This window comes from Micromesistius poutassou (assembly GCF_964030765.1).
Source record: "Micromesistius poutassou genome assembly, chromosome: 23".
NCBI lineage: Eukaryota > Metazoa > Chordata > Actinopteri > Gadiformes > Gadidae > Micromesistius > Micromesistius poutassou.
Genome location: NC_140293.1, coordinates 10,375,156 through 10,400,468, shown reverse-complemented (window position 1 = coordinate 10,400,468; position 25,313 = coordinate 10,375,156). Strand labels below are relative to the sequence as shown.

Sequence of the window (25,313 nt, the reverse complement as noted above, 5' to 3'; positions counted from 1 at the left end):
GGCTCGCGTGCTGCACTGGTTCTCCCACATAACAGTCTACATCATGGTCCTCACATTTGACTGACAACATGACAACCACACTTTGACTAAAAAAATACAATCAGCAGTCTGCTATCCACATCCCAAAGATACAATTAAAAGACAACTTAATAGCGATTTAATGAATATACTTGTATCTTGGGTTGTTTCCCATCATGCATTTCTGTATTCATCTGGGGTCTCCAGCCATAGACATCTTATAAGTATCTGAGCTGCTCTGCCCGGTACAGGCGCTTAAGGCCTACATTGCTGCTACTGCTAGCATACGACAGTCAGAGCAATTGTTTGTGTGTCACGATGGCCCTAACAGAGGTTGTGCTCTCTCCAAACAGCGACTGTCCCACTGGGTTGTCGATGCCATTACACACGCCTATGGGGCCAGGGGCCAGTGGCCTCCCCCCCCGCCATCTGGGGTGAGGTGCCACTCCACCAGAAGCGTTGCAACTTCATGGGCTGCACTAAGAGGGGTGCCCCTGGAGGCTATTTGTGCTGCGGCATCGTGGACAACGCCTGGCACATTCACAAGGTTCTACCGGGTCAACGTCGCCGCCCCCCATCCAATGGGTGTGGTCCTAGGTCCAAGCTCTGCTGCCTCCAATGAGTGAGGTGGGTGTTGGATTCTTTGTGACCTTGTTGGTATGGTCATCCAGTGCTTGAAGCACCGCCTCTGGCGGTCATCCAGGATTCATAGAACCGTAGTTACATCTGTAACCTTCGAATTACGTCAACCACACCCCAGTTAAAAGTCCCTCTTAAACTCAACCAAAATGTATAGAAGCTTAACCAAGATCTTGTCCTAACTAGGTATGCCACGTTATCTATAATGTGAAAGTCATGCTCCTAACCAAATCTGCAATTTATGGATAAATAATTAGATGAATGAATTAGTTCATATTAATAGTATGCACAAAATGTAATGTCTGTATTTTTAAGTTGTGCAATAGTTAGACTGGATATGCTATTGAGAGTCAGCCTGAATCTAGACTTGCTATAGTCAAGTCACTGATTTACAAGCCTAAAGAGTTTATTTTCAACATCAATATCAGGGGAGAGCGCGAACGCAGTCCCCCACTACCACAAATTATGCAGTCGAGATTCCCACATTTGAGGAATTCGCACGGGTCAGCACAGCCGAAGTGCAATGGCTGAGCCTCGCCATGGGTGAACCACCTTCATGATCATGGTGTCTCCCCTGCCAGGTAAGTATGAGTTGTACACGGCTCGCGTGCTGGACTGGTTCTCCCACATAAGAGTCTACATCATGGTGCTCACATTTGACTGACAACATGACAACCACACTTTGACTAAAAAAATACAATCAGCAGTCTGCTATCCATATCCCAAAGATACAATTAAAAGACAACTTAATAGCGATTTAATGAATATACTTGTATCTTGGGTTGTTTCCCCATCATGCACTTCTGTATTCATCTGGGGTCTCCAGCTACATGAAATCCACATCACAACCTCCTGTAGTACTATAGAGGAATTACCTCAACCACACCCCAGTTAAAAGTCCCCCTTAAGATCACCAAATCTGCTCTCAGACATTTAGAATATATATAACCTCAATTTAAGAGAATATTCAACAATGTTAAAACAGAAGTAGGATCTCATTTGAAGTTTCAATAATTCATTTGTACTACAAATTGTCAAAACATGTCAAAAGTCTGGCAGGGGCTCAATGGGTACCAAACACACTTTAAGTCCAGTGGTGCTGTTGAGGATGGTATTATTTAGAGTTAGATATGGTTTCGCCTCATGCTGTTTTCCCCCTCCCTGCCGGATCCCTTTCTCCTGACCCCCCCCTGTTAATTCATTAAATCCCCCTCCCTGCCAGACACCGGTCTCTCCTCCCTCCACTACACTCAAGTTGATCACAGGTCACAACACAAAGACCAGAGCTACAGGGGGGACAATGAAGAGGGCGAACGAGCTGAATGACTTTTTCAACAGGTTTAACCAGCCCTTGTCCCCCCCCACCCCCACCCTCACTGCAGCCATCTCTCCTCCTTCCCTCTACACACCTCCCCCCTGACCCCACAACACCCCCCCATCTCCTCCCCCTCAACACAATCCCCGCCTCACATCACCACAGACCAGGTCAGAGGACAGCTGAGGAAGCTCTGGCCCAGGAAAACAGCAGGCCTGGGCCGGACTGGGGGAACCACTACAACGGATCTTCAACCTTAGCCTGCAGCTAGGGACAGTGCCCACCCTCTGGAAGACATCCTGCATCGCTCCGGTTCCCAAGAAGAACAGGCCCAGCGAGCTGATTGACTTCTGACCGGTGGCACTCACTTCAAGCCTCCTCAGACCCCAGGTACAACACACCCAGGACCGGCTGCAGTTTGGGTACCAGCCAGATGTTGGTGTGGCGGATGCCATCCTCTACATGCTACACTGAGTCCACTCCCATCTGGCTAAGGGAAGCGGCACAGTGAGGATTCTCTTCTTGGACTTCTCCAGTGCCTTTAATACTATCCAGCCCCCCATACTTCAGGACAAACTGAACAGGACGGGAGTGGACCCCTATCTGGTGCACTGGATCAAAGATGACCTCACTTACAGGCCACAGTACGTCAGGCTGAAGGACACCACGTCTGACACTGTGGTCAGCAGCACTGGAGCTCCCCAGGGCACGGTGCTGGCCCCTCTTCTCTTCAGCCGGTACACCTCGGACTTCTGTTACAACTCGGAGCTGTGTCGCATACAGAAGTACGCCGATGACACGGCCGTCGTTGGACGTATCAGGGGTGACGGAGAGGAGGAGTATCGGAGTCTGGTGGGGGACTTTGCTCTCTGGTGTCACACTAACTGCCTACAGCTCAACACCTCTAAGACGAAGGAGCTGGTCATTGACTTTGGGAGGTCCAGACCAAGACCGCGACCAGTCCTGCTAGACGGAGCTGAGGTGGAGGCTGTGCCATCATACAAATACCTCGGGCTGTGGCTGGATAACAAACTGGACTGGTCTACACACACCAGCCACCTGTACAGGGAAACGCAAAGCAGGTTGTACTTCCTGAGGAGATTGCGGTCGTTCAACATCTGCAGCAAACTGCTGTGGATGTTTCACCAGTCTGTGGTTACCAGCGTCCTCTTTTACACTGTGGTGTGCTGGGGGGGCAGCACATCCAAGAAGGACGCCTCCAGACTGGATGAACTGATCAGGCGGGCCGGCTCTGTGGTCGGCATGAAGCTGGACTCACTGGTGACGGTGGCAGAGAGGAAGGCACTGGACAAACTGCTGGACATTATTGACAATGACAGCCACCCCCTGCACACCGACATCAGCAACCAGAGGAGCCTGTTCAGTGGAAGGCTGCTCCTGCCCAAGGTCAGGACCAGCAGACTGAACTCCTTTGTCCCTCACGCCATCATACTCCACAACTCCTCACTCGAGGGGAGGAGGAAATTAGAGTAAAGAGGACAGAAGGGAAGGACTGGTAGCTACTCACTGTGCAATTAGCAATTAATAATTTATTCATACATACCTGGAGACTCTTATTATTATTTTCTGTGCAATAACTTAATCCACCACTTAAGTGCAATAATTTAATTACAGTCCTATTCTACACTTATCTTATTTGACTTTATTTTCTGTGAATCTTGTTTTCATTTCTATTTATTGTTTACAATATATATATATATATATATATATATATATATATATATATATCCAAGAGTTTATTGTTTTGTTAATTGTTTACTTTCTATATTTAGCTAAGAGTCTATTGTTTTATCATATATATATATCCAAGAGTTTATTGTTTTCTGTTTATTGTTTACTTTCTATATTTAGCTAAGAGTCTATTGTTTTATCATATATATATATATAGTATTTTTTATACCTTTATTTTTTATTTACCTCTTTATTGTATACAAATGTTTCTCTGTAAGCTGCTGTCTAAGATGTGGGCTGGGTGTGGAGGAGGATGTTTCACAGTTGTTGTGGTGATGTGGGGTGTCTGAGGGTTTGGGGCTTATTGAAGCCATGGCTGGGTGACCTATTTAGAGTCCCCACAGAGACGGATATGCTGTATGGTGATATACAAAGTAATGAGTGTACAGGATGGGAAAGATGGTAGGCTTCAATTAATTGTGTAAAAGAAGCAATTTGGAGGTGTCGAAACCTGATGGTATTCGAAAACTTTTCAGTTTCAGCAGAATCGATTTTTAATTTAAGTATAACTTTGTTAAAGGATTACGTTTTGAGGGATAAGGAAAAATATGGAATTGTTGAATGTAAGGAACTCTGGAAGCTAGGGAACACTGAGTTATGTAGAAGGGTTGTAGAAACAGCCTGGCTATAACCACTTGTGTTATGTTATGATGTTATGTTGTATTGTATTTCATTTTGTGTTAACCTTTGAATGTGTTGGCCTTGAAACCATGTTGTAAAATGTAACTATTTGCGTTCAATAAATGCCTAAAAAAATTGACACTTGAAAAGGACTGTTTGCTGAGGATGACAGCCCTCGCCTGATTCTCAGACAGACACTGCCGTAGACTAGCTGGAATACTAGTAGTAGTGTGTACCTTGTGTGTCAGTCTCATGTTTGAAAATTATTGTGGACAAAAACACTTTTGTGAGGAGCCTATGGCCTAGATTTGTTATGTTCTGGGTAGGTCACCAAGTATTAAGAACAGTGGGGTTAAGACCTTCCTTAAATACACCTCATGCTGAGGAAAGGCCTTTGCTAACCTCTGAAATCTGGAAACGGGCAAAATGCTGGTGCTTGAGGTAGGTGCTTGCTATATATCCGGTTTACTTCCGTACACGCACTCCATCAGAACAGCTCAGCTATTCTATTTTACCTCACATGTATTCAAACTTTATCACTAACTTAATTTGTTTCCAACCATTTTACATCTTTTAAATGGTGTGCATGTTTACTCCATTTAGACTTTTGAACTCTGTTCAAACCTTTTCACTTGGTTTAAGCCATTCCAAATTTCTTAACATCTAAGTGTCTTTACGAAAACATACTTTTTGCATTCACAGCACTCATTGCATTTTCTAGTTTACAATGTAAGTAAATGGGGAAAAAACACTGACTTCAACCATAACAACTTATGGTGGCTAAAGTTCGTACACAAATTAGAATCCTGACTACCGATACCTCACTAGGTAGGGTTACTCACTATTAGACTTGATTACTTTCAACAACAATATCAGGGGAGAGCGCGAACGCAGTCCCCCACTACCACAAATTATGCAGTCGAGATTCCCACATTTGAGGAATTCGCACGGGTCAGCACAGCCGAAGTGCAATGGCTGAGCCTCGCCATGGGTGAACCACCTTCATGATCATGGTGTCTCCCCTGCCAGGTAAGTATGAGTTGTACACGGCTCGCGTGCTGACCTGGTTCTCCCACATAAGAGTCTACATCATGGTGCTAACATCTTACTGACGACATGACAACGACAATGCCTTGACTAAAACAATACAAATAAACAATCAGCAGTCTGCTTTCCATATCTTAAATACATAATTAAAACAGTACATAACAGCAATATAATGAATATACTTGCATCTTGGTGGTTTCCCATAATGCATTTCTGTATTCTTCTTCTGTGGTCTCTAACTATGTGAAGCCACATCACTACCCTCTGTAGGACTACTGAGGAATTACAACCACATGTCAGTGAAATGTCCCTCTTAAACTCACCAAATCTGCTTCTCAGACATTTAGAATATATATTACCCCCAATTTAAGTGAGAACATTAAACATTGTTAAAACCGAAGTCTAATCGAATTTAACGTGTCAATTTATTTATACAAATTTGTAAGTTTTTTTGAATAATTGCCAAAATATTTCAATAATCTGACATGTCCTTCAGTGGGTTCCTGACCTATGCTCACTTTCAATCCTAACCATTTATTTTTCACATCAATATCAGGGGAGAGCGCGAACGCAGTCCCCCACTACCACAAATTATGCAGTCGAGATTCCCACATTTGAGGAATTCGCACGGGTCAGCACAGCCGAAGTGCAATGGCTGAGCCTCGCCATGGGTGAACCACCTTCATGATCATGGTGTCTCCCCTGCCAGGTAAGTATGAGTTGTACACGGCTCGCGTGCTGGACTGGTTCTCCCACATAAGAGTCTACATCATGGTGCTAACATCTTACTGACAACATGACAACCACACTTTGACTAAAAAAATACAATCAGCAGTCTGCTATCCATATCCCAAAGATACAATTAAAAGACAACTTAATAGTGATATAATGAATATACTTAATGAGCATCTTAGTTGTTTCCCATCATGCATTTCTGTATTATTTTGGGGTCTCCAGCTATAACAATGTGAAGCCACATCCCAACCCTCTGTAGGACTATTGCGGAATTACATCTACCACATATCAGTTAAAAGTCCCTCTTAAACTCACCAAATCTGCTTTTCAGACATTTAGAATATATAGCATATATTAGCCCAATTTCAGTAATAACATTTAACATTGTTAAAACCGAAGTCTCATTTGAAGTGTCAATAATTAATTTCAACTAATTTCTAAGGTTTTTAATGTATAAAATATCAAAACATGTAAAAAGTCTCGCATTTCCACCGCCAACAGTACCCTTATGGTAGGGCTGTGCAATTAATCTAATTTTGATCACGATTTCGATTATTGGATCAAACAATCTCCAAATTAATAAAATCGAGTTGGAACGATTCTTTTGAAAAAAAAAAAAAAAATTTAAGTTCAAGACAAGTTAAATGCATTTTATTTTCAAACTCAAAAAAGAATCGTTAAAGTAAGTAAAAGAGATATTGGTATCTCACAATCGTTTACGGCAGCAATATTTAAAAAAAACAGGCCACCAACGAAGTTTACAGACTCTACGCGAAGATGCATGAGACGCGGTAAAGCAGAAGAAAAGAGAATGAAATTGATAATGGATACCAATTCCAGAAAAATAATTATTTGAATCGAAATGAATTCATTTATTGCTGGTTAGTAAGCACATAATATACACCATAAGAAAAGAAAATGCCAACTTCACATTTAAGAAAGACTACTGGGGGCAGTTAATTTCAACATCAACATGTTTAGCCTCTTTTTTTCTAAATATTCCCGTTGGCCAAGTCCGACCTAAGTGATTCTCACTGTTGGCGATAACCTGATTGAAATCAATACGAGAAGAACGCATGGTTCAAAGAGCGCTTGCTGAAGTCAATCTTCTGAAAATTGTAGTTTCACGCTAGAGGTCAGCAATACCCGCTGTTGCACAAGAGTCAAATTCATTTTAAAACAGTGCAGTCTTTTCCTATGTTCGAAAGGAAGCACCTTTTCATCTCTCCTTGACCTGAGGACATTTTCCACAAAGGTTAAGGAAAGGAGGCATAAAGGTTAGGAGATTTGACTATTCGTAGAGGCCCCCTGTCTGTCCCCCACTTTTAGTTGATATGTGTGTTCACCTTCATCCTGTTCTCATCCTCCTCCCTGCCTGGCATCTGTCTCCAAATGGCCCTTTCCTTGTCTCATGGTCAACAACAGATCCCTCTCAGACCAACGGGTCGGGGGGCCATCTTGCCCAGGTATCACCACTAGAGATAATCTGATTGATCGGACACCGATCAGGATCGGCCGATATTGGCTAAAAAACATGATCGGAGAACCCCAAAAAAGCATATCACAGAAAGTAAATTACTCGCAAACTCGTAAATTACTTTCTCAACTTTTTTTCCCCTGCATGCAGCGCGCAGACATCAAAGCGGAACTTGCCAGTGGCAGCACGAGTTGTCCCGTCTACAACATCATGCTACACTGCCAGGATTTCACAGGGTCACTGTAAAGGAGGCGGTTTTACGTTCAGTGTTATTTACTGAGAACTTGCATAACTCATGTACACCCAGATAAGTATCCAATGTGCCGCGCGCTTTACCCTACATTCAACAGTATGCTTGCAGGCACATTTCATTACCGTACATACAGCAGTATGCGTGCAGGCATATTTCAGCACCTTATACGACGGTCAGTCTGCGGAGACTTTGGTGCACGCATTTAGCGGCATGTTTCAGTGGGTTTCGCAGAGGAAGAAATGCCATGGATTCTGTGATCTCCCTGGATTCGGATGTGAAGAAAGCCATGGTTAATAAAGAGTGAGCAGTTGCAGTGTTTTTGGATATTGATAACTTATGACATGTTGTGGAAGGAGGGGCTCATCGTTAAGCTGTATGATGCAGGGATTCGAGGGCGTATGCTTAACTGGGTACAGGACTTTTTAAAGAACAGGGTAATTCAGGTTAGGGTGGGGGAGGTGTTGCATTGCATTCAGAATGGAACACCACAGGGAAGTGTAATAATGGTTTTATTTAATGTAATGGTGAACGAGGGTTAGTGAATGATATTGCAAGATCTTTATTCGCTGTTTGAGTGTGTATTGGCATATTTTGTCTTGGTGTGATTTCAGTGTGACATTGAATGTCATTGAATTTGCTCACATATTTCTTTAATATTGTTTTGATTTGTATTTCAAATGTGTGAAACGTGTGAAACAATGTTTTGGAATGACATTTTTAAAGACATTGGATCAGGGTTTGGTTTCTCATTGTTTCCAGACGACGAAACAATGTGGAAAAGAGGCAGGAACATCAAACACAACAGAGAAAAGAAGGAGGCAATAAATAAAATAATGGACTGGGGAAGAAGGTGGGGATTTAAAATAAACAGAAAAAAACAATTATGTTGTATTTGACAATAAGAAAACTAAGTGTCAAGGTTTATTAATGTATGTGCAGGCAGTAGAGAGACTAAAATAGTTTCAATTATTGGGAATATTTTGTGATGAAAGATTGACTTATAAAAAGCATCTAGACAGCGTTGTGAGCAAGTGTGGAAAAGTTATAAATGTCATGCGGCCCCTCATCAGGAAGTTTGTGGGGTACTGGCCAGGATACACAGAAAATGATTTACAGGGCAATGGTCAGATTGAGGATAGATTATGGGTGTTTGTGTTACGGGACGGCAGCAAAATTCTCAATTCTCAAGAGATTCGATGTAGTGCAGGCAAAGGCACTGAGAGTCGTCTCAGGGGCCTTCCGTTCCACCCCAATCGCAGCCTTACTTGTAGAAATGGAGGAGACCATCCTCTGATCCATTGGGTATCAGAAGATGTAAGCTGGCAATGCAGTATATATTAGGCCTGGGCAATAACACAATAAATGATCGTATTGTGATAGACTTTTGATCAATAAATATAAAACATGTTCAATATATATCGATAAGAGACTGGACCACCGAATCTAGCAGCTGGGTTTGTTACACAAACACGGTTCCATACTTATTTACAATATTTGAGTGTTTTTCATTGTTGTGTCGACATTGGAGTATTTATCAATGAAGAACAGTGGAAGGTCAAATTAAGTTTTAAACAGAAGTGTTTAAATCTAGCATTGTAATTCCTAGTCTTTTTAGGTCATTACAATTATCAATAGCTATTGATATCGATCAATATGATCAAGTTATATCGTGATATGTCTTTCAGCCATATCGCCCAGGCCTAGTATATATGTAAATTAAGACATCAAGGGGAGAATGGGGGGGGGGGGGGGGGGGGGCTGGCTTTGGAAGGTGCATGGGAGTGGGGAGGAGCAAGAGTGAAAAGGCAGTGTTTCATTTTTAAAGTCAATGAGGGGATGGGGAGAATGGAGTTTGGGGAGGAGGGGGTGGCCCCTATAGCTCACTGGCCAGCTATACCTCCATGGATTCTACCAGTGCCAGAGATAGATCCAAGTATATTATCTTATGAGAGAGCTGCAACATTTGGGGCATCGTAAAGGAAAGGATGAAGAACACTTGGGGACAGTTTTTTGCATCCCAGATTTGGATGTTATCAAATATAAGCGACTGTTTGAGGGGGTTTCAGTGTACACTACAGAGCTGCTTGCAATGATCTGGGCTATGCAGGGTGGAGGAGGTCAGACTCAGGTCTGACTCTGCATCAGTGCTGATGACATTCAGTGACGGACTGGGAGCAAAAAACACCCCGGGCATTTGTGCATTATAACCGGCCGTGGGTGGTGGGTGTAGTTGTTGACGGGGGGGGGGGGGTTGTTTTTGCGCGGACACGATTGTTGACGGGGGGGGGGGGGGGGGGAGATAGATAATGCGGGGCCGCCGTCGCAACGGTGGGGCAGCGCGATCCCAACGAGCATGCCACTCCGTGATTGGCCGGCCCAAATGGCCCACGAGAGGCCAAACGGCCCACGAGAAGCCGCGGCCCTACTGGCATCTGCCCAAATGCCAGACCGTCCAGTCCAGTCTGTCCGAACGGTCACGTCCTCAGGCTTCAGGACTCCTTCCATCAGCCCACACAATTTGTTGAAGGACCTGCGGGTCATGCGAAAGTTTTCTTTCCACTCTTCGTCGTTAAATTCAATCAAAACCACTCTCTCCCACCAGTCTTTGCTTCTGACCCGCATCCAGCATGTTCGTGGAGACCTTCTTTGCAGCAGAGAGACTGCAAAGTTCAACAACAAATTGTTGGTCCACATGACACCCTCCTCTAGCATTTTGCTGGTGGCGTCTTTCCTCCGAAATCACTAAAAGCAAGAGCGCCACAGTGTAACTATTTTGAATAATAATCGCGTACATAACATACAAAATGAGGGAGGATGTAGCTTCGAGTTGCTCTTTGTGCGCCATCTGTCTCGAATGTGTTTGTTGTTGCTGGTGATGTAAAGAGGTCAACCGGTGGCTCTATTACCACTAGTTGAAATGGGCACAGCGCCACCTATCGTACCGGGGCATGACGCGCTTCGGCCAATGAATCGATTTACTCACCGCCATGTATACGCAGACAATTGCAGTTGTCCAATTGCGGAGCATAGTCAAGCTATGGCTTTAATCGAATTAAGCTGTGCATGTAAACGTACTGATTGAGGGAGGGAGGGCTTGGAGCAAGGTCGGACCTCATGGTGGAGCTTCATACCCTGATGTACAGGACTGAGCAGGCGGTAGAGTTAGTGGGGTTCATGTGGGTCCCAGCTCATGTAGGGATAGAGGGCAATGAGCTAACTGATGGGGCAGCGAAAAGGGCTTTAAGAAGGGAAGATGTGGACGTAAAAGTGAGGCTGGGGTCAACTGAGTATAGGTCAATCATAAAAAAGAACATCATGGCTGTGTGGCAGGAGGAGTGGGATGGGAAAAGAAGGGGAGGCATTACTACAGCTTGCAGAATACAGTCACAAGGGGCAAGTGTTTTTTGGGAAAAGTAATGAGGCATACAGTCATGATGACTGGCTGGGGCATTGTGGACTGGCATGGCACTTGCAAAAACTGGGGAAACATGAAGATGGACTATGTGGATGTAACATATCCTGATGGAATGTACTGGACTCACGCTACAGAGGGAACAGCTGTATGCAGCAGTGGAAAGCCAGGGAACAACATCTGTTACACTAAAGAGCCTTCTAAATCCCATTGAGAACCAGCCTGGGACTAGAAAAGCTGTCCTGGGTTTTATAACGGCCACTGGATTGTTCCTATGGAAATAGGATAAGCCAATTGAGGCGTTCTGGATTTTTTTAAATTTTATTTTGTCCTGTGGGTAGGGGTGGGCGATATGGCAAAAATATATCACGATTTTTTTCAGGCAGGATCACGATCCACAATCACGAGAGAGGATTCTCGACCTGCTGTCACTTGCCACGGTGTGTTTTGCTATACATCTATTATATATTGCACATAACTTAAATGTGATCTCATTCAGTTGTTTTCCCCTTTGCTTTAGTTTCTAGGAAAAAATAACTGGATGAGGCCTTGGTGAACATGGTGGTTAAGGATAGCCAGCCGTTCTCCTTGGTCGAGGATGAAGGCTTCAGGGGTTTAGTTAATAAACTTGATCCTACCTATTTTCTTCCAACCAGACAGGTATATGGAATAATATACATTTGCAGTTTGTGAACAAAATGTCTAAAATTTTATTCTTTGTTGTTCTTTGATATAACTTTGTTTTCTGATTTCCTCAGGCTTTAAAGGCTATGGTTGCTGACAAGTACAGCAAAGCCAAAGGAGGCCAAAGCCTGTGTCCTGAAGGCGACTGCAGTCAGCCTTACTGCTGATATGTGGACCTCCATCAACATGGACGCGTATTTGGCCGTCACTTGCCATTTCCTCAATGATAACAATGAACTAAACACAATAGTTCTAGGGGTACAGCATTTCCCACAGTCCCATACTTCAGCAAACTTGGCGGCTGCCAAAGCTGGTATTATGGAGGAGTGGGGGGGGGGGGGGGGGGGGGAAATCAGGCATAAAGTTACATGCCTAGTAACAGATGCTGCATCCAACATGCTCGCCGCAGGCAGGGAGCTCAACCTTAGGCATACCGTCTGCATTGCCCACACCATCAACCTGATGGTAAAAAAAGCTCTTGATCAGACACCTGGACTTCCAGAACTGCGCAACACAGGCAAGAAAAGTGGTGAATCTCTTCAGATGCAGCACCACTGCTAAAGTATGTTATATTGTACAAGCATTACACACACATATACATGTATATTCAGTCTGTATTGTACACCATGTTTTATTATGTGACAGACTCTGACCATAGTTTTGTCTCCCTGATATTTTTATTGCTCTGTGTAAAGGAAAGATTTGTGCAGTTCCAGGTGCAGTTGGGACGTCCCACTCACAAACTAATGAAGGAAGTGGACACACGGTGGAACAGTACATTCCACATGTTGGAGAGGATGCATGGAGAACGAGAACAAGTGAGTGCAGCCATGGCTTCCCTCCAAACTGAGTGTGAGAAAGTGAAACCTTTCTCACTTCCAGCGACAGGACGGTTCGCTATGTTCGAAATGGTCCCCCCGACACATGGTATGGCCTAATGGGCCTTGATTGGTCCACCTGTGACTAATTAGGTGGCCTATTTAAGGGGTGTTGCATTGTTTGTTTGGAGGGTTAAGGAAGAGGTGGCTTGACGTGAGGCCGCTAAATTATGCTGTATTTCAGCTAGAAAATTGCCAACAGCTTTTCTTTTATTCTTTTCAAATGTTCATTTGTATTTTTGGAACCATTGATTTATTTTGTTTATTTATTGTTCGGTTTGTTTTGGGAAGTGAATAAAACTTCTTTTTGGAATTACCCTCGTCTCACTCTTGAAACCAGTTGACCACATCCCGAAGTGGAGTGAGCCGAGAGGTTCATTTCCACACTGAGGTAACACCATTAACCTCAGCGGAATATGTTGTTGTTGAGGAGTGCCTTGGTGTGCTCTCCCCATTTAATGACTATAGAGCTATCTGTGGAAAAGAAAGTGTCTGCTTCCAAGGTCATTCCAATGATGAAGATGTTGGACTTTGCAATGGGAGAACAGATTCCACGTAAGCAAACTACAATGGCCAAGCAGCTTGCAGAACATGTGTATCGCCAGCTGAGGGAGAAGCTCAATCAATTTCAAAGTATGAGCATCCTTACTTTGCCAACTCTGCTGGACCCAAGGTTCAAAACACTTGGCTTTCTCAGCCCAGCCAAGGCCGATGAGGCGGTGCACAGACTAACTGCTGAATGCACATCCATCATTTCCAACCAAACACCACCACATCCTCCATCAACGCAGCTACCAACAGCTGGTGTAGATGAAGGACCTTCCACCTCCATCTCCACCTCCACTGGTATGTTCAGTTCTGCACTATGATGGCATTTAATTTTCACATATAATAACCTTGTATTTTTTTTTTCTCAGGTTATCTGTGGCGCCATTTAGATGCCACTGTGCAGCATAACCGACAGACACAACTCAACCGCTGATGCCATAGTGGAAGTCCAAAGATATGACAGAAACTCAAATACACAGAACTGAAAATCCGCTGACATTTTGGAACACACACAGAACACTTCACCCAAACTTGTTTGTGCCCAGTCAAAGATTTTATGTACACCGGCTTCTTCAGTTCCCTGTGAGAGTCCTTTCGAAGGCAGGAGAAGTGGTTTCAAAAAAGAGAAACCGACTATCTCCAAAGGCAGTGGAACAGTTACTCTTTTTAAACAAAAATAATTAATCCCACCTCCCAGTTACACCAAGCATTGTACCTCTTCCCCTGTGTCACACAAGCATTTTCATATTCAGAAATACTGATCTCATTACAAAAGCACTTCAACAGCACTATACTCAGTAAGGTTTAATTTAATATAAACATACATCTAATACGTCTAACGAGTAAAACGATGCGTCCTAGAAGTAAGCCATAATATGAGGCTTTTCAAGATGTTTTGTGTGGTGCGAGTGCTATGACTTTGGGCTAATGATTTATCGACCGGGGTTTGATTCTTGTCTTCAACTTTATTAACTCGCGTTCATTCTCATAAAATATCTCTATTTATTACCAAAAGCCACTATATGAATAGTTAGTCGAAAGTCGGACAACACAACACACTGGGCTGGTTTTGTGTTCAAACCAAAGTATTCACATTTTATTTTTATTGTATTGTATTGACCAGTAGGGGTCCCCACTGTGCATTTGAAGCCTCGAGAAATGAACCTCTTTTCAACACATTTGGCTGGAAGGCTTCAAGGTGTTATGAAGCTTCATCTCGCCATCACTAACCTTGACAACATCCACAGCCTAGTCAGGTTGGAACTCAATCTCCCGCCCCAGAATTCGCCAGCGCACAGCCATGATGCCGAAGGTGTTTTCAATGACCCGTCTGGCTCTGGAGAGGCGGTAATCAAAAGGTCTGCTTCTGTTCCCAAAAGCGTCCCTATTAAAAAAACAACAACATTGCATGTTAAGAACATGATTGTACAACAGTCGCAAATATTTGACGTGACACGAAAATACAAGATGCAGCACAGTCATGAGATGTTATGGTTCGAAAAAACAATGTAAAGTGTGTGGAATTAGTATGTTCGTTGTATAGTTTGTTACATACCTGGAAAGGGGCGCGTGATGTTGTTGTGCAGGGGGAAGGCAGCATCAGCTGGCGGGGGCAGATTCAGCTCATGTTCGAGCAACATTGCTCCAAATGTGCTGCGCTGGAAAATACCGCCGTCGCTCTCCCATCCATACCCTCCCACGTCCACCATGGTGAAGCCGGACACCGTGCAGGAAGCTAGTTTGTAGCTTGCCGCTACAGCGTGTTGGTTACCACCCGAAGCCAAAATCCTCAGCATCACGGCCAGTCTTTCTGCGACATTCACGGGCATGTTGTGTGGGCCCTGATGGTGTATCAAGGGCTGCACACGCCGAAGTAGGTCGTCAAACCTTTCCGCTGACATTCGAAAATAGCGAAAGTGCATCTCTGCGTCCAGATTTCGCAATGGTCGGACAAGAGTCACATATTCGCCCGTCCTCTGCCTCGATTGGTTTAAAGGATGTACAGACCACCTCCGCTGTTGTCTCCTCTTTCATCTTCGTTGCATCAACAGTAGTTGATGCAACGAATAGCAATATTCTTTGCTCAATTTCGATCAGATTAAACTGAAACGCCAGTCGCTCTCTCTCGGACTCCATCGTTCACTGTGACTAGGGCAAAGCCAGAAGATAAATACGATAGGGCAAAGCTGGAAAAATTTTACAAAAATAAATCGCTCCCCTACCGTTTTGGTGATGAATTGCATAGTGACACGTAAACCCGACGCAGAACCATAAACGTTCACGACTACGTCGAAGCGTCTGCGTGGGCCTTGCATTGTGTGAACGTGGGACCATAAAGTGCCCTCTAGGCCGTATCCTCTTTGTTTGAAACAGGTTATCAACTTAATCAATATCAAGTGCCACTATGCATATCACAAAATTAGGCTATAAAATGAAAAACAAAAACGGAATCGAAACTGCACAGCGCAAACAATGACGTGACTACTTAAACAGGAGACTGCAGCAGGAGTAAAGCCTATAGCCTATCTGCAAGAAATAATCATTTCTTAATGTTGTTTGCTTGAAACACCCATCTATCAACTTGATCTGGATCAAGTGCGGCTCTCTTTTTATTCAAGATGTTACCTGCGGCGGAGGACACACGTTCAGAGCACACAGACGTGCCTGACACAGATATTTGCACGTCTATGTTGAGAGAAGCGGGTATTTGTTGCAGCCCGTCTTTCCACCAGTACAGCGTGTTGCTGTCAGCGTGGATGACTTGGGGTCGCAATTTACCGCTCAGGCTGGCTGCTCCGTGCATTATCCATTTTCGAATCAGGATATATTATTCGCTTGATTAGCGCGCCCGCGAATGGATGAGATGGCAAAAAATAAAATAAAAAGTAAAACCAAACTGTCTAATCATAGTCTGTAAAAAATGCGCTACACAACATGGCACTTTATATATCGATTATATATATTCGAATACGGATATGTCACGTCATACTCAATTGCATTTTCGAATATTGAATAAAAAGACAGCCCTAATGTGCACTGTAGCACAATACTAACAATCTCTCTGTAAAGACAGATCGCGGAGACATTTGAATCGTTCACAATCTAATACCGTCATATCGCACACCCCTACCTGTGGGTGGCAGCAAAAATAAAAGGGGGATACAAAAATAAAAAATAAAGAGTCTATTGGAACAGAAACTGGTGCTTGCCGCCTACCTAGATTTATTATAGATAAAAGATATGGAAGATTCCCATTCCCCTGCCATTCAGTGATCGGCAAATCATGAATTTGGTGATCAGTAATCAGTGATCTGATCAGAGCATCTCTAATCTCCCCCCCCACCCCTGTTTAGGGGTATCTTGTGTGAGCCCAGGAATTAAGTATTTAACCAAGTATTAACTTCATTCCAAATAAGCCCACTTCATGATTTGTTGATCAAAATCTCTTTCTATTCAATATGTAATCTCTTAGCTCTGAAGCTATTTTAATTTGGTCGCTAGCCTAGCACAAGCGATTTCTGCAACTAGAAGGACTGAATGAAAAGTGTTGAAAACAGTCTACAATGATTAATAACACACTTGCTCACTTGGAAATGATGTCCGATGTCCAAAATTCCGAACTACCCCTTTAACGTTGTGTATGCTATTGAGAGTCAGCCTTCTGGTAGCCTGAATCTAGACTTGTTATAGTCAAAGGTCACTTAGTCAAACTATAGCATTTATTTTCCACATCAATATCAGGGGAGAGCGCGAACGCAGTCCCCCACTACCACAAATTATGCAGTCGAGATTCCCACATTTGAGGAATTCGCACGGGTCAGCACAGCCGAAGTGCAATGGCTGAGCCTCGCCATGGGTGAACCACCTTCATGATCATGGTGTCTCCCCTGCCAGGTAAGTATGAGTTGTACACGGCTCGCGTGCTGGGCTGGTTCTCCCACATAAGAGTCTACATCATGGTGCTAACAAACCGTAATCCCAAATTATCTATAATTTTGTCAAAATACTCCTTAATACTGCCCGAAATATGGTATTTCTTTGGTTCAGATTGTGTTAAAAAAATGGCTGAATTATTGCAGATTTATGTGAAAATGTGATTATGCAAAAGAGTTGCCATTAGCCAACCAATCACAAGTCTGCTTCAGGGAACCCCAGAGGCCTCAAATTACGTGCGCCCATCAATGACCTTGCCCTTTGGTTAGGTTCTGTTCTGATAGCTAACAACATGACGTCACTGGGTCAATTTCAGCTAAACACTGAAGAAGGTTATCAGAGAGTTATAATTCATAATGATAGTCAAAGGGGTTCTACACTCCACAACATTTATTTTCAACATCAATATCAGGGGAGAGCGCGAACGCAGTCCCCCACTACCACAAATTATGCAGTCGAGATTCCCACATTTGAGGAATTCGCACGGGTCAGCACAGCCGAAGTGCAATGGCTGAGCCTCGCCATGGGTGAACCACCTTCATGATCATGGTGTCTCCCCTGCCAGGTAAGTATGAGTTGTACACGGCTCGTGTGCTGGACTGGTTCTCCCACATAAGAGTCTACATCATGGTGCTAACATAATTTGGTAACAACATGAACAACAACGACTTGGCTATCAAACCACAGTCAGTATTCTGATATTCATATCTAAAAGATACAATTGAAAGACTACTAGAATTATATTTATAGTTGTATCTTTGTCGTTTCCCATCATGCAATGCTGTAATCTTCTTCTGAGGTTTCCCGTTTTGTAACAAAGAGGCGCATCACTGCCCTCTGCAGGACATCTTAGGATCTGCATCAACAGAATGTCAAGCTCCCACAAGTGCAGCAAAGTGACACAAAGGACGGCCTGTCACATATAGAATAAATAAGGGTCAAGACAACTGTAGCTTGCTTCCAGTGGGGCGCTACAAGATATGAAAACAGCTCCTGTATCAGCCTTAAATTTCCCCCCAAGACAGAATTTCTACGCCTTAAAATCGATATATATAGCAACGCAATAATGGACGTGGACAAAAGCCAGAGAAAAGGTTACAAAAAATACTAAGTGAGGGAGTTGAGAAGAACATAAGGTTTAACTTTGTTTTTTAGTTGGCAGTGACTACGTGTATATTACCATATATCATTAAATGGACGTTGGAATCAGCCAAATACGAGCTAGCAGCTGGACCAGCTAAATGGCTCTAGTATGTTTGTTTACATATGACAATGGTTCACACTATTAAGGAAAGGAAAGGCATGCTTTTAATCAGCAATGCCATAAACGTTTGCTGAAATGAACTACATGGTACCAGAAGCACATTTCTGAACATATTGAACACACTTTTAAAAAATACCGCGATAATGCCGAAAACCGGGATAATTTGTCACAATAACCGTGAGGTTAAATGTTCATTCCGTTACATCCCTAGTGTACACATGCAACATAAATATTCACGACTTCAAATTGACTCTTTACACATGTGTGACTCTAGTGTAGCATGCTAAATACCTTTTGCTACAATAATATCGTATAAAAAAATAAAATCGTAACTTTAGGGGATAAAACTGGTCCCTGGAACGCAGCATACCCAAAAAAAATACTACGTAGTCGGAATCAAGCCAAAGTATTGATGTAAATCAAAGTTTAACATGTAGGCCTACAACTTTATCATTCTGTTTCTTCTCATTTCATGTTGACTTGGCAACAATAAGTAAAGCGTTCAAATTAATGTCAGTAAAACGTCTGAACTAGGGCCGACTCACTTGTTTGAAGACGACGGTTTTCGAAGGACGTCGCGCCACGAGGAGACCGATCCGCTTTAGCGCTCAGTGCTACGGTCGAGGTCAGAGGTCAAAGGTCACGGCACGGGTGGCCTTGGCGGTGTTTTAATTAAAGTAGCGGCCGTTTAAGATGTAATTAACCCAATCTCACACGAGAGACGCAAAGCAAAGCGACGTAGAAAAGATCCCCCCCCCCCAAAAAAAGACCACACTTTACACGTCAACGGTGTGAAGTCGTTGGCGTGTTGGGGGCCGAGAAACACGGCGAGCATTTAGCCTTGACCCAAACATCGTAATTAAATATTAATCGGTTACAAAAACGTATATAATTAATTAAACAATGACATAAACCCATATACAAACACAAACGTCATTAGATACGGTAGAACGCCCGTTCAGTGTTCGACCTACTTTCTCCCGTCGCGATCCGGTTTCTGCTCCGTCGTCGACGCCGGGGGCCCCGGCTCCATACCGCGGCCCTCACTTCGCTTTTCCAAAAGGTGAACCAACGTTGTCCAGTACACACAAAACGGTGTCAAAGTAACAAAAAACTAACCACTGGGGTTAAATGTTGTTGTTTGGCTCATATTTGATCAATAGTTCCATCGATACGTCACTTCGATTGGACTGGCGCATCAGATAGCAACGGCCGGACGGTATTCCCAGATACACCTACACATCAGACCATACATGGCTGTACATCCGACCGGCCCCTCCAGCGACTTAATTGGCTTGCAGCACGCCCCGCCCCTTTTTATGGAAAGCTAATTACACTCGCCATATACTTTAATGTACTTTAATCTACTTTAAATAGCAGTATAAAAACCTAACCAATTTAAAACAAAGATACATGACAGGTAGCCTAATTAGAACAACTTTCATCAAACTTAATTTGCAGAATCAACAGCGATTGCAGGGAGTGCATCGCTCAAAGGTAGATGCAGGTAGATAAGGACCATGGGATGTGAACTAAGAAGTCACTCTATTAAGGAAATATGTTACAATTAATGCTTAGGAGTCTATCATTTACAGGCAGACTTGTTCAGGTATGCAATGCAAATGCGCACAATAAAAGTTAATATCATAATACCAGGCACACCCAGATAAAGTGAGGTGCCATTCAGATCTTGATAAAATAGATATTGATACTCGCTCCAACATGCATGTATTCTGTGGAGTGTGTCATATTTTCTATTGATGGGTATGCTAAGGAGAAAACTTTGTTTTATTTGTGACCAGCATCTCCTTTACTCTGCACGTGCCTTATGATTCCTCACCTCCAACCCTTGGTCGAACACACCTGATGACATATTGCACAGTACAACTGTAGCCCCCCCCCCCCCAATGTACAAATACACATATAAAATTGTCATCATCTTTGGGGTTGCCCCACAAAAACAAGTTGGGCTAGTCGGTCCCAAAGAAAAAAAAAATACATATTTTTATTGAAAGAACATCACAGTTACATAAAAAAGAAAAAAAACAGCTCACTTTCAACCAACATGCAAGCTACGTGGTCTCAGAGATGGCATGCAGACATAACAACCACCATAGCAACAATTGAAACGGTTGCATCAACAAACAAACTAAACACTATACCTTAACTGAATGTCATCCATTTTGATTTGCCGGATCGAAACCCGATGTATTTCTGGTTTCTTGGACCGGCCCACGATCACGTGGGTCGTTTTGAGTGATATTGACAAACAACCTATTCTGTTATTTGGGTTAGAGATCATGTTGTACCATCTGTACAGGAAGTGGGCTCTGGAGGATGTGAAACATCTTCTTAAGGTCACCAATCACTTTCTGTGACATACTGTATAGTACTTCAATACGGTTATCTGGGTTAAGCATCTATACTATAGTAGGATATACCAGTATAATCTACTGTAGGTATCCAGGGCACCTCTGTCTAGCCAGTATCTTCCCAAGGACACTATGTATGCTATGAAAACATTTCTAATACTAATCGTCATGCAACCGAAAGAATAAGCGGGCTTAGACCACATATAAGAATGCTGATAACCTGACGTGTGCTGGGCAATAAATTCACATTGAAAAGGGAAAAGGAGTGAGCAGTCATATGCCTCAACCACCATTTGCTGGAGAATGACTCTGCACCTGCTGACTCTCGGTCTAGCCCCATGAAGAGATCACAGGTTTTGAAGGATTGGACAGATTTCCTAGTGGACTGGAGCCAGGCGGGAGGATGCAACACAGTGCCAAGTTGTTCTATAATAAAGCAATCAGTTAAATGATGGGCTGTGACAGTTAACATCATGCCAGAACATTTTGAAATATAGGCCTTGGAAAATTACAAATTCACTCAATAGTAATTGAGCTTTTATCCCAAGCAGTGGATTCAGACGTGTGATCAATGAGCAGGTGTACGGGTAAAGCCTCCTGCTCAAGGAGGCCTACAGGTCTGGTGAGGAACATTCTAACCCACAGCCTTCAGCCTGGGTAGTGAATCACCCTGACTAAGACTACCGCCCCCCTGCGTGTGTTGTCGTCATGCAACTCACCTCAGGCCCGTGTGTGAATGTCACAGAGATCAAAATAAGTACTTCCTCACCTCAAATGGGTTGAAACCACCTGGGTTTCTATTGCTGAGGAACCAGGGACTTGAGTTCCATCTCAATAATTGTACACGAGACACGCTCCACTTTGTGACTTTTGATAACGCAGAAGGTAGCAAACTGTTTTTTTCAGTTAGCTTCCAGCGTGAGTGCTTCATTGGTGTCACAGGTCATCATATTTTCCACAGGCCTTTGAGCGTCAAACGAAACCCCACGCCTCTACATGCTGGGTCTAAAAGAGGCTGAAAAAAAGTACAACTCGCAGTGATGACACAAACAGTGATACGATATCTACTCCTCAGCTCCTTGGGTAAGTAGAACTTTTCCTTTTGACTTAGATTTGACCTCCACTCTCAGTGCTGTTTTAACACCTCTAACTTTGGGTGTGTGTGTGTGTGTGTGTGTGTGTGTGTGTGTGTGTGTGTGTTACAGTTTTGCTCCTCGTCTCACTCTCCGTGTCTCAGACGGTGGAGGCAAAGCCGCGGGACAATGTGATGTTGTCCTGTAGCAATGTGTCCAGCTCTCCAACACTGGCTTTCTGGATGAGGGCCGGTCGCACATCCAAGCCCTTTATCATCTCCACTGTGTTTGGAACTAAAGGGGCAGAGAGAGACAACGATAGTCTCCAACAAAGTCGCTTTGTAATGGAATACGGTCTCTCTTTCATCAATCTTACAATAATGGAAGTGAATTCTAAAGACTCTGGCTGGTATTATTGCATTTTTTACATTAGGGCGGATGCGGTTGTTGTCAATTCAACATTGTTGTTGGTTCATGGTAAGATTTCATTTTTCTATGATTATTACATTCTGTCGAGACACACACAGACTTTGATATGCATTTAATCTTTTTTTTTTTCACCTGTAAATGTCTTTTTTCTTTGTTTAAAGAAAATGGTACATTTCATGAAGAGGATGATACAAATTCTGAAAGTAACAATCCTTTTTAAATTATTTGTTATATTGTATAGTTGGATAAACAAGTTGAATTAACTGCTTAGAAGTGAATAAAAACCTGCAAAAATTTCAATTAGATGAATTGTACTTAACTTCAGTTAGAATTGGTTCATAAGCTAATATTGGTTCAAATGTGGATAACAGATTATCATACGCTTTATCCTCCCAGAAACCAAGCCAGCAAACTCTGATACTTGTGATAACTGTGATAATTGGATCATGGTGGGAGGAATCTGTGGTTGTGTGACCCTCATCCTGGTTCTGGTCATTGTCGGACTAGTTTTTATAATAACACGTCAAAGTAAACTTCAGAAAGGTCAGCCAAGTCTTTCTTACAAAAATAACCATGGTGTGCCTTGTTTAAATTGAGGATCCAGATAAAAAATATATTTTCTGCATTAATTATTTTTAACTATTATTTTTTAGATACTAAAACTCAACCTCAGCTGCAGGAAATCCAGGTAACACATTTCTTTATACACTTTACACACACTTTAAATGTTAAAATACACATTGCCATCGGGGAAGGTAAGCCTAATGTAGTAAAAATGTTGAAAAATGCAGTGTCAAATTTGATTGCAAATCATTTCTATACATAATTTTATATCAAACTAAACATATTTTTGCCAAGGATCACCGGCCAGAGCTAGCTGAAGTATGCTACTCCATGTTGAGTTTCCGTCAGAAGAACCGAAGAAAGGGGCCCAGACCTAAGGACCTAGAAACGGCCGTTGTGTACGCAGCCACCAGATAAGACGTTGGGATCAGGGGATATCCATCTGATCCAAACGCTTTTTTACAAGACATTGAATTACATTGCACTATGAAGTCATTGAGAAAAAAAGTTGCAAATTGCAAAAAAGCTTGCAAATATATCTGGAAATATTTACATTTTGTGGATTACAATATGCATGTAATTTATATATTTTTTCTAGTACACTGGCACACGTTTTGTATGAAATGTATATCGATTTTTTTCAATTAATAAAATGAACAAAAACATTTTAGTTAAAGCTCTCCATGAATAATTAAGGTTTACCTTTTCTTTTTATAAACCAATGAATTCTATAACAAAACATAAGTTAAATTTAAGAGTATTTCATTAGTTATGTCCTCTATTTCCATCAATGCTTTATTTTTATGGGCAACCACAGCAAGCCAATGTCTCATTTAGGTTTAATTTCCTCCTGTAAAAAAAATGTAATGAAATTAAAAAGGTGGGCTAATCAGCAAATACAAGTCAAAAAAAGTTTGAGAAACATAGGCAATAAAATAACATGTTTTATTGGCAGTTCATTTTACAAAATTTTGACACAATTGAGAAGACACATTCCAGGTACTTGAAAGATCTACAAAATGAGTAGGCCTACGTGTTAGTACTGTTCTGCTAATGTTTTAGAGGTTAGACAAATTTATAAAATCCGTTTTCATATTGCCTATCCTTTGACGAAGCTTACCTTACATCTGCATCGGTGTGAGCCCAGGCTAAAATGTGGTATATTCATCAGCGAATAGGATCAATATAAAAACCTGACACCAATATCTAGGATTGGCAAGTCAATCCACACCTAGCCATTTATTCACATCATAGTGGTCAGTGTTTATTAACTAGGGTCACATTGAGAGGTTTGAAAATAAATCTTTAAATTTAGAGTAGCCTGAGCTCCATATGGAGTTCAATGAGGAATGCCATTGTGAGCATTTCACTGGCTTGATGCTTATTCGAGCAGAGTGTTCAAAATAAATTGTCGATTTAAATCCAATTCAAAATGGTGCGTTGAGAAAAGAGCAGGAAGCTGATAGTGGGGGAGACGGTGAAAGGCTACACTGCAGGTTCAGCACCCACTGTTTAACAAACATTTAAACAGAGAACCAAACACCTAGTCGCCACCTGGAAAAATGGTTATTTTTCCATTCTCAGGTTGGGGCAGGGGTGCCTGCACCGTTACCAACCAGGGTTTCCCACAGCACTTTATGGCCGCCTAAGCAACACACACCTGCCGCCTTACCGTCGTAAAAAAAAGAGTTTGGTTTTGAATATTTTTTAAGTAAAAATTGCTAAAATTCTTTAACTGTCCTTGATCAGTTGTTATTTTGACAATGTCGAGTAGCACTTTTCTTTTAAATATTTGTAAAGTTCAAATTGCACGACTGCTTTGACTGTTCTTGTTTGTTATTTTTATGTTGTTTAGCAGCCCCCGCCAGTTTGACAGGAAACCCTGACAACCAGTCACTTGTTTCCTAAAGTGTTGCATCAACACTTAATCACCAGGTCACCGACAGCCAATCAGCGACACCGCATGCAACAGCAAGCCATTACCTTCTAGATGGAGTCATCTGGAACGCATAACATGTGCGGGGGTTGGTGTCCGGTTCTCCTTTAAAACAAGTCACTGTGAAAACCATCAGCACTCTCGTTACCTGTATCCCGCTGGTTCGTGCATGTACTCACCTGTTAGGAGAAAGAGCTCCACCACCGTGGCCCACATGAATGCGGCATAAACTAAAATAACACTAGGACGCCCCAAGAACTGGAGTATAGCCGGAGTAGGTTCGCTTCAAAGCCCCTTCAGGACCCCTTGAGTGACAGGGAGGACAACGAATAGGCAGCGTGGACACGGGGGGTGGGGTGGGT

At 42.8% G+C, this 25,313-nt stretch overlaps 1 long non-coding RNA gene, 5 other non-coding genes and 1 pseudogene across 7 annotated transcripts; 1 reads left to right on the top strand and 6 right to left on the bottom strand.

Annotated features, from left to right (window-relative positions):
• Positions 1 to 1,082: 1,082 nt before the first annotated feature.
• On the bottom strand, positions 1,083 to 1,246 carry LOC311368866 (U1 spliceosomal RNA). The gene has a single exon (XR_014640020.1). It is a non-coding gene; the product is annotated as a U1 spliceosomal RNA (small nuclear RNA).
• A 3,972-nt stretch (positions 1,247 to 5,218) lies between these two features.
• On the bottom strand, positions 5,219 to 5,382 carry LOC311368865 (U1 spliceosomal RNA). Its single transcript, XR_014640019.1, has one exon. It is a non-coding gene; the product is annotated as a U1 spliceosomal RNA (small nuclear RNA).
• A 563-nt stretch (positions 5,383 to 5,945) lies between these two features.
• LOC311368905 (U1 spliceosomal RNA) lies at positions 5,946 to 6,109 on the bottom strand. The gene has a single exon (XR_014640058.1). It is a non-coding gene; the product is annotated as a U1 spliceosomal RNA (small nuclear RNA).
• Positions 6,110 to 13,952: 7,843 nt separating this feature from the next.
• LOC311368802 lies at positions 13,953 to 16,495 on the bottom strand (annotated as a pseudogene). Its single transcript has 6 exons — positions 16,490 to 16,495; positions 16,006 to 16,044; positions 14,932 to 15,407; positions 14,611 to 14,764; positions 14,096 to 14,103; positions 13,953 to 13,971 (listed from the first exon to the last, which is right to left on the bottom strand). The product of its transcript is annotated as an uncharacterized misc_RNA (transcript).
• A 623-nt stretch (positions 16,496 to 17,118) lies between these two features.
• Positions 17,119 to 17,282, bottom strand: LOC311368900 (U1 spliceosomal RNA). Its single transcript, XR_014640053.1, has one exon. It is a non-coding gene; the product is annotated as a U1 spliceosomal RNA (small nuclear RNA).
• Positions 17,283 to 17,722: 440 nt separating this feature from the next.
• LOC311368887 (U1 spliceosomal RNA) lies at positions 17,723 to 17,886 on the bottom strand. The gene has a single exon (XR_014640041.1). It is a non-coding gene; the product is annotated as a U1 spliceosomal RNA (small nuclear RNA).
• A 4,978-nt stretch (positions 17,887 to 22,864) lies between these two features.
• Positions 22,865 to 23,574, top strand: LOC311368468. Its single transcript, XR_014639943.1, has 3 exons — positions 22,865 to 22,994; positions 23,105 to 23,139; positions 23,310 to 23,574. It is a non-coding gene; the product is annotated as an uncharacterized lncRNA (long non-coding RNA).
• The last annotated feature ends 1,739 nt before the right edge of the window (positions 23,575 to 25,313 follow it).